The sequence below is a fragment of the Oryzias latipes genome, chromosome 7 (assembly GCF_053564925.1).
Source record: "Oryzias latipes strain Hd-rR chromosome 7, Olatipes_Hd-rR_3.1".
In the NCBI taxonomy this organism is placed as follows: Eukaryota; Metazoa; Chordata; class Actinopteri; order Beloniformes; family Adrianichthyidae; genus Oryzias; species Oryzias latipes.
Window position 1 is genome coordinate 19105394 of NC_136243.1, and position 9977 is coordinate 19115370.

A 9977-nucleotide genomic window follows, 5' to 3' on the forward strand; every position below is an offset into this window, starting at 1 on the left:
ACAAGAATGGAAAGTTGTTATTCAGGAAGCAAGAGCAGAGATGTATTCATTTTTGGAAAGGGAAAAGCTAAACTGTCATCACAAAACATTTTATCGAAGCCTATAAGGAAATTCCACCAAAACTTTAAAAAAAATGACCAATTTGCTGAAAATAATTATATGAAAATTCCCATACTAGTCTCTGAGAACTTTCACAGCAAAACAGACATGTTTGAAAGTGTAAACTTGTGCAGCTTGAAGCTCTTTTCTGCAGGAAGGGATCAGAGAGAAGCAGGCAGCTTGTTGCCATGAGATACCGAAGCCTTTATAAAGGAATCTCACCTTCACTCTGGTAGTGTGGGAGTTAGAACTGGCAAAAAAATACAAAACTAAAGCCACCGAGTTCAAAGTTGTTGCATTTGTAGAAATGTCTGGTACCACTGAATACCTGTACATTAAAACATTTTTTGTTTACTCAAATATTTGTGTTTCATGTAGTTTAAGATCAGTGTTGAAGTGCAATAACATTATAGAAAAGTGTTTACTGTAAAAGTACTGTATGTTCATTTTAATCTTTTCTAGACTTGTAGCTCAGAGAATGCAGGCATATTAGAGATCTTTAACAAAAGTTATTTCAAAATATGCATTTCTAATTATTGAAGCCAACAGTTTTTCATTAAAAGTATTATAAGTCTGCATTAAATAGATTTCTTTTGACTTTTTCTCAAATTCATGCAAAATATAGAGCAAAAACAGAAAAGAGGAAGCTAAAAGAGTTTTGCAACTACCGTTTGTTAAAAGTAAAAAATGTACAGCATAATAAACAAAAAAACAGAAATCACTTGAACTGAAGTGAGCAAGTAGTCAAGGTTCTCTGACTGAAACAAACTATGATTCATTTCAGCTAACAATAAGTCATCCAATTACCTGAACCTACTGACTGACCGGGGGTACAATTCCATCTCCCCTGATGACATAAGCACATTTCAGAATGACAATGCTGAGGTTCATCAGGGTGGGAAAATATTGGGCTGGGTCACAACACATGAGAGCATTTCACACCGTACCAACAACAATTATTATGTAGGATCACAAACAATTAAAAGTGTCAAATAGTTTCAGAATAAATGCTTCTTGTTTATCTTGTTATTCCAGTTTTTTTATTGCCAAATAAAAAGTTTGAATATTTGTGCAGGACATTAAGTTCTTTCTATTAGTATACACTATTTCTTATTTTGTAAGAACCAATTTGAATCTTAGAAATATTGCTCTGCTCAGATGTGACTTTTAACATGCAATAGTTTTTCTAAACCCTGTCATTAGAAACAGTTTAAAACTGTCAAATGAAATAATAAAACTTAAGAGTACATGTTGGTGGTTTTTGATTGAATTTCTTTAATCTTACTCAAATAAATTATCTTATTGTCTGATCTGTAAAGCCATGTCAACCGACCACCTCAACTCAGGCTCTATTGAAATCACCCCATTGCAATTTTGAATTTATGACTTTGATTTGAATTAAAGTTTAGATTTGGATAGATTTTGTTTCATGTTTTTGGATTGACAGCTGGGTGGAGCCTTAGATAAAACTAACTTACTTTGCTTTGTTCAGTCCAAATATATTTTTTTAAAACATTGTTGGTGTGGGCAGTGAAAACTCTGGTCAGGTTTCATTTTCACCATGCAGAAAGGTCATATCACAAGTTATTCATCGAGTAATTAAATCTATGGTTCATACAGATTGTAATTTGGTGTCAAACTGGTGGAAAAGACAAATGCTTCCCTAAAATTACTCATCTATGTTGCAGGAAGTATATATCAGTCAGCTAAAACATTCTGACCATGGTCCGATAAAAAAAAAAAAAAAACAGAGTATAGACTATAAACATCTGACCGGTCTTGTACGATAAAGTCCTCCGTGTTCTGCCGATTGTAGGATGGAGGTTTTGTGAGATTCTTTTTCACCATATTTTATCAGATGGAGCTGGAGGTCAGGTGGTCACCTCATTCTCTTTGTCATCGCCTTTAAACATTCATAAGGAGATTTAGAAACTGTAGCCAGATACAGAAGGAAAATGTAAAAATAGCATTCAGGAAGACCATGATGTTGCAACAATGGTTTTTTTTTTATGTACCTTTCAGAGGCTTAAATGTTGCAACTCATCCTTCTTTATGGCGTGGGCTCCTATAATGCGTATTGTAACACATGCTATCTGTGAGTAAGAGATGTTTCCATTTTCTGAAATTTCTGCATTCATTTTGTTTCCATTTCTTTTTCCCATGAATTCTTAAAATGAATTCAATATAAGTTATAGTTGATCAAATACGAACGATCAAACAATTGCAGCCAGTCAGTCAAGTGGAGATGTGATATTGTTCACAGTCGACAAAATGGATGCTCTGCCTCTTTATGAAAATTTCTATAACACGACAACTTTTTTTTATAGATGTCTAATCATCCCTCCAAAAAAAAAACAGCTGCCATAAACAAAACAAGGTAATAAAACTTAGCATCATTCTTCATGTCATCTGATTGAGAATCTGAGTATAATAAAGGGTGATTTAAACCTTTTTGACAGTGTATCAAGATATCTGCTATCTATAAGCACATCGTCACCCCTTCCAGTACAGAGGAGTTACATAAGTGCAGAAGTAAATTTCAGCAGATGGGCATTGTCGTCATTCAAAACCACACGTGTGACCATGTCTGCATCATGCATGCAACTACAAACACACACAAACAAATACTACATCTTTACAAAGATGATCAAATCTAAGCCCACCTTTAATATCAAAAAAGGAAGGAAAAATGCAAGTGCAGCATGAGAAGAAGGAGGAGGAGGAGGAGGGCAGCAGCGTCATCATGGTGGTCTGACCATCAGAGTGAGATGTGAATGGCTGTGTGCGCAGCACCCTGAAGGGGCAGCCAAGCTCTCAGCCACTTAGCAGGGTAAGCTGAACAGATACTGGGATACATTGTGACATACCAGACCGTTCCAACCCTGCACATCCCTGCACAGATGGCAGCAGTTATCAGAGGCGGATGCAAGTGGATGATAGCAAACCTGTCAGTTTAGTCACAGCGATTCACAGCAAAGGAAAGTAACAACATGCCACAAACCAACAAAATAATAAATGAAAAAAAGACACTGTAAATAATTCTGTAAACATCCCAGAACAGAAGTAGCATGACTGGCTTACCCCAAAAACACTGGTAATAAGGGGGGTGGGGGGTGGGGGTGTCTACTTTATAAAATAATTTGGCTTAAAATATGGCAAAACAGCAAAAAATACAGCCTCATTCCTCCCCGACGGGTAACTTGACAGAAGGACAAAAGACTTTGTAACCAAACTGTGAAACTTTAAGACTCACGACTAAACATAGCTCCTGCTGACACATGGGTCTGGAAAGCGCCGGCTGCCAATGACATTAATTGGATTGTTATTGAAACTAAAGCTGCAGCTAATGTCCAGCATTTCAATAATGCTAGCACAAAATTATCCAGCATCAAGCATCAAATGCCAATAGATACAAACTGCGCTTGACACTCAGTGCAGGGGAGAAGTATAAGGACCGTTACGAAAGATGAGCCTGACAATTGCCTGCTGGGTAACACAAAACGTACTTTACGCTGCACAGAAAAATGAGTAAAAGGACTTTCGCATATGTCTAAAGACTTCCTAGAAATGTTAAAAACAAATAATTAAAAATGTTTATTGCCAGACTTTTGTTTTTCATTGGCAGCAATGTGTAAGCGGACTCAAGTTGACAGACAGTCAATGTGTTAGTAGTGTGTCATTTAAAATATGCCGCTAACGGTTAACATTTTACAGTCAACCCATGAAAAAGAAACTCAGCACGCATGTTTAAAAACCACAAAATAACTCCCTATATATGGCGCTCACAAACACATTAACACTTACACGGGTGATAGCAAACTGTTGGAGCCGACACAGCCGTCCAGCGAGCGACAAACCTCCTCTGAGCCTCCGGGTGCAGTCAACACCACGGGCCGCCCTCTCTGTTCACGCTTCACAGCACCCTTCTGACGTCATTGCGTAAAAATGAAAGGGGAGTCAAAGATTGTGTTCGTATAAGATGACTCACTCTTACACTTTCTGTAAGCTATAGGTTAACACATTTCCAGTCGTTTCTAATGATGTATGAGTGAGTAGTAAGGATAAACTTTGATAATAAAGTATGACATTTTTTTTGTAAAGTCCAAATGTCAGTCAAGAAAACTCAAAATGAAATAGTTTAGATTATAAATTTTTAAAAAATGTTGCATAAATAAACAAACAGGTATTTTAGATTATGATGTATAATAAAATAATTCTAAAGGATTGTTCTGTTTCTACATTATGAACATCAACATGATATTTTTTCATATATGAAATCAAAATCCGTCCTTTCAACTGTTTGTCATCTTTTATTCACAAAGATTTTCTATTATTATTATTATTATTATTATTATTATTATTATTATTATTATTATTATTATTATTATTATTATTATTTATATCACAACAATAACAATAATAATAAAAAGAAATACACAACCTTTGATTCCAATGTTGTTTCCCTTTCGGCTTTTCCCATCAGGGAAGGAGTCGCATGGTAAACTTTTCAATGTTTTACGCCGGATGCCCTTCCTGACGCAACCCTCTCAAAGCAACCCAATGATACTTTAAAAAGAAGAGTCACTATTTTGTGCTGCAAAGCTGAACCAGCAGGTGGCACTGTTGCATTGGAAAGACTAGGAGCAATAACATTTTTAGTCACAGGGCACTTAAATAGTTATGCCTCTTTTATGCCCTTCTTATTTAGTTTAAAAACAACGAACTTATCAAACATTTATAGGCATCTATTGATATTAAAATGTGGGTTTCCTAAATAAGAGAGGAAGAAAATCCATGTTTGTACCTGGAGACAGACACATCAGGACTTTAAATTTTAGGCACTATTGCTGTATTTGACAAGTTTTAGACAGGAACCCCCAAAAAGTGACCGAAGGATATGTTTTAACAATAACCATTTAATCTATTTAATTAAATAGTGTTGTTTAGCTCTTTTAGATAATTTTCTACATGTTCTTGTATGTAATACATTTTTCTGACACGCAAGCCATGATCAGGGTTTTGTTGAACAATATTTCATTTTTATGTTAAAGTTGAAAAAATACAGACTGAATTCAGTTGTTTAAGGGGAATTTGTTTAGATTTTCTTAAAATGTAATTTACAATTGCTATTAAACTTTGTTTCCAAAATACATTATTTTCTCCAGTACATAAAAAACAGCAGACAAAAACACACTTTGTCTTTAATAATCACTAGGAAAATGTGTTTTTTTAAGTATATATATATATAACCTTCTTCTGTCGTAGGTATTACATTTTTCCTTTACGACTTTGCCCACATACTTGTACAAATGCCCGTCTTTCCAATTTTGAAACTCTGAGTTACTGTGAACTCTATGAAGATTTTGTTGAATTTTTGATTTTCACTCTCAAATTGCTGTGAATGAAAACTGTCACAAATCCCATTACGTAGAAAACCATCAGTAAGACTCAACTTACTGCCTTCATGAAAGTGCTTGTTTTACATTACAAACTTGGCTCCACATCAAAGACACTGGCAACGGCACGATTTTCATTTATACACATCCAAAAATTCTCCTTTAAAGAAAAATGTTTTGTAATTATGAAGTATTATCCTTCAGTGGTACTAACTGTTTGGTTTAATATGTTTCTTAAAGAAAATGGACGTTTTTGTGGTTCACAAGTGTTTTGAGAGACATGTTTGGCTTATGACATACCTCTGACACAAAAATTTTAGAATTTAAGTTAAATGTAAAGGTTAAACAAACACACTAAAACAAACAAACATTTTGTTACATACGTTTTTTTATTTTCTCATTATTTCTTCTTAGGTTTTTATGATCCTCTCAAACCTCCAACTCCCCTCAGAACATTTGTTGTCTCGGCGACGGGATGGGATTTATTTCATAGGAAGTTGAAGACTTTAACTGGCCCTGCAAATGAACACTGTCATGCTGCAAATTGATTTTAACTTATAGATTAAAAGTTCAATCATAGTGATTAGAAAGTGAAATTGGACATATGAGTGGTGTGAATCATCACAGTGACTGAATGAGACGAAGGCTGCACTCTCACATGAGAGTTCGGTGGTGAGACGGATGTGACAGATGGGCTGAATATTTACCCGAGCAAACTTCTGTGATTATGTCAGAGGTTTTCTTCTATTTTTTTTTCCTTCTTTTGCAGAACAGAAAGTTTGGTGGAGCCGGTTTATGTAAGGTGAATAAGTGTCTCTGGAAGCTGTTTTTGCCCACATTTCTTGTTCCTACTCAAGCAGAGCTTACAGTCACTCACAAACAGAGGCATGCATAAATGTTTCATACGCACCAGCAAGGCAGGCTGTTTTTTTTTTCCTGATCCCACAGTAGAGCAAAGGATAATGGGAAAGATTAGTGTGAGCGGCTGCTACCTGGCGACCCTTTCACGGAGAGAGTGGCAGACGAGGATGCTGGCTCTCAGTGGCCCTCGTCAATTAGAGCAGGCAATCTCACAGGCTGGGCCTAATGAAGAGGCCGGAATAAAAGGAGTGGAGATGGGCAGGCAAAGATTGATCCCCAGTCTAGTCAGGGCACAGTGGGAGGGGGCATACATGGCAAAGCCTGGGGACTGAAAAGCTCTGTCTTCCTCATCTGGGACACATATCATCAACTGGAAAATGTGATCCCTCCTTCATCTGACCTCCTTCAGCATCATAACACACACCTTTCCTCAGCTTATGAATTCTTCTTCTTCTTCACCAACAAACGTCTGTTAATGACGTGCGTCACCGCTGCAAAAGCTGATGTGGATGCTGATGTTCCTCACAATTCAAAGCTTGTGACACTCAGAAAGAACTATGAACAGACAAGGTATTGATATAAAAAAGGCCATTAACAGCTACTAAAACTCTGCAAGAAACCATTTAATAGAGGGTCGATCGTCTTCACCTTTTGGTAAAACAGAGAAAGGAACTTCTGAATACAGAGTTCAGCTTTTGCTAATATAAATTAATAAATAAAGGTTTACTCGGCATTCTGACCATGCCCACAGCTGCTCGGTCTTTGATAAGGTCAGGACCCCTCTGCATCCTTCCTTAGTGTTTCTGCATCTTCACACAGAATGCAAATACAGCTAATTGCCATTTGTTGCTGGAGATTAGTATTCAGGTGTCTGGTTATTTTGTTTCAGTATTCTTGCGTTTTTGTGATTCTGTTAAAGTTTCCCTTTTGTTTTTGTTTTTTTGCTTTTCTGTGGGAAGTTGGGTAGGAAGATTTAGTTTCTGCTTTTCCATGGCTTTTACTGATTTGTTTTGGGAAATAAAAATCCCCCATGTTTGGTGTCATTTTCCTTTTTTTAATTGCTAATTTTTATGTTTCATTCATGGTTTTTGCATCTTGCAGACACACGGCTGTGCCAAAGGAGAAGCTTATCAATTCAAAAGGCAAAAACAGAAATAAACTAATTGTAGTTTACAGATATGTGAGAATTTTGTTCAGTCAGTATAAAAGCTTGATAAATTCAGTTTTTGCGTTTATTTCCAATACTTGTTAACATTTCTGTATAAGTTTAAAATATTCTAAGTGATGCTACTTCACTTCATGCTATCGAATCCTCTCTGATCCGTTAGAGTTTGCTAAGCAACTATTTACTGAATGTCTGCTACTCTGTTTGAGAATACAACAGTGACTCTGACACACTCATTTTCATGGAAAATTACACGGCTCATTGTGTTATACTCCTTTCAAAAAAAGGCATAGAAGAAATAAAAGAAATTTATTCATAAACCAAAATATGGTTTAAGTATTCATCTCAACAAGATACACCTGAGATGGAACATCTTATCCCATGTGTAGTAGTCATGATACAAAAGAAAAAACATTCTAATATTTTTTAGAAAGTTTTCTTAACCCCTCTTGCAGGGGTTCTTGTGACTTGATTTTCTTTTACTCTTCTCTCCACTTCATCATAAACCAGTTCAATGAAGTTTCAGTATGGAGACTTTAGCATTATTTCAAGTTAACCTACAAGCTCTGTTTTCCTAACGTCATTATCTTGCAAAAGAACAAACCCCTAAAATAGCTATGTGTGCACATGGACCAGAGTGTATGCATCTGCAGAATGCAGTGATTGCAACATAGATGCATCTCATCCCCTAAACCCTAGTTTTGGAGAACCTTTTGTTTTTTTTAACTATTGGAGTGTGATTGTTGAGTAATTTTTGTGGAGTCATAAATTAAACCTATTTAACTCCTGTCATGGAGGCAAACAGTTTCACACTAAAGTTCACGGTAGATAGGCTAAGGCCAAATCCAAATTACTACCCCTTTGCTCCTCCCTACTGCTCCAGATGTGGGGGCATTTGAAGCTTTAGTGGATCCGCATCACACTTGTGGCGCAGAGGAAAAAATATTTCTTGACGTGGTTCTGAAGCACAGACATTACACTTAAATGTGAGTACTGAGCTTTTGTTTTTGCACGACTTTTTAAAGTTATAAAACCGACATTGTTATGTATTTTCCGACTATTGATGACATCATCGTAGTAACATCCGAATTTGAAGACACTAATTTTTCCATATCTCTCCACCTGGAGGTATAAATGTAGGAATAGGGAGAAGCCGTAGAGGTAGGGAAGCAATTTGGATTTGGCCAAAGAATAGCAATGTTTGAAGGGAGATTTAACTTGCGATAGACATAATTTTGAGAATAAAGTTTCACAGTATAGCTTAAAACTGCAACCAGATAATGGTTGGTATTTACTTCTATATTTAAAAATATATCTAAATTGAAATTTTCACAGCATGCCGAAGGAGGGAAAATATTAAAACAACAAGAGGATTCATTGAGCAAGAAACAATGGAAATTGAGTTTTCAGGCGTTTGTAATGTAATGCTTGGAGTGAATTCCAAATATTCAGTAGAAGTTGGAAACATCAAGTGTCTAATCTTAAGAGGCAAAATAAACAAGATTTAAAAAAAAAAAAAACAGAAGAAAAAATTCTAAATACATTTACAACACAAACAGCAGAATAAAAACATCTCCATTGTGTTACAGAAGACAAATTCAGAGGGGAAAAAACACAGAAGCTTAAAAATTATGTTCTTTGAGGAGTTAGAGATCCACTTCAGACAGCCAAAGTAAACCTTAATGCCTCATTTTAATTCAGGATTTGAGACAAAACTGTTGACAATTGAGAAAGTAAACTACAACAAGTGTACCGGTACATTCCGGTAGACAAAGGTTAAGTGATGTCCTGTTAATAATTACTGTAAAAATGTTCGAATAACCCTTCAGTGGACCCGGGGTGTCCATATCTGATCCCCTGGGATAGACTTCAGTGACCTCCATGACCCTACACAGGACTAAGCAGGAATAGATGCATGGTGGTGGGAACTGTTATTTTTCTTTAAATGCTTTAGGTCATCTCAGTCAAAGTTCACACTGCCATCAGCGGCACTTTCAAGCAGCCACTTCTATTGAAAAGTCCATGTAAACGCACATAAACACATGCTTCAAGCTTAAACGTACAAAATGCTTCACCATTGAACGAGCATGGAAGTGCCAAAGATTTGAAAATCGATCATGAGGAGAGATTAATAATTGCAGTTTGTGCCTGGACGGATTTATTTGACACTAAAAGTCTTTCATTCATTCAAAATTTGCACCCCTTCAACATTTTGCAGCGAGCCTCTTCCAACTGTATGTCCATGCGCTAGTATTTCTGCTTGTCCAGTGTGAACACCATGGGCTAAATTAGCGTTCAAGAACCCGCTTTTAGGCGTGTCACTTGCTTGGTGTGTCCGTAGCCTCATAAAAACCTTTCTAAACCACAATAATCACCTTTGTATAACACAAAGAGCAACTGTGTGTCTAATTGATCTGAGATAATGAATTAAAACTGAGGGAGAGATGGGACAAGAG

General features: G+C 36.3%; 1 protein-coding gene across 4 annotated transcripts in view; it reads right to left on the reverse strand.

Moving 5' to 3' along the window:
- tmcc1a (transmembrane and coiled-coil domain family 1a) overlaps positions 1-4045 on the reverse strand; it is a 41765-nt gene extending 37720 nt beyond the window's left edge. For 3 of the 4 annotated variants that reach the window (XM_004070539.5, XM_078950487.1, XM_011477266.4), the window contains exon 1: positions 3904-4034. The gene's annotated coding sequence lies outside the window, so the exon portion shown is untranslated. Of the gene's footprint in view, positions 1-3903 lie in introns of all 4 variants that reach the window. The other variant, XM_078950488.1, reaches the window with a different exon arrangement.
- Between the last annotated feature and the right edge of the window lie 5932 nt (positions 4046-9977).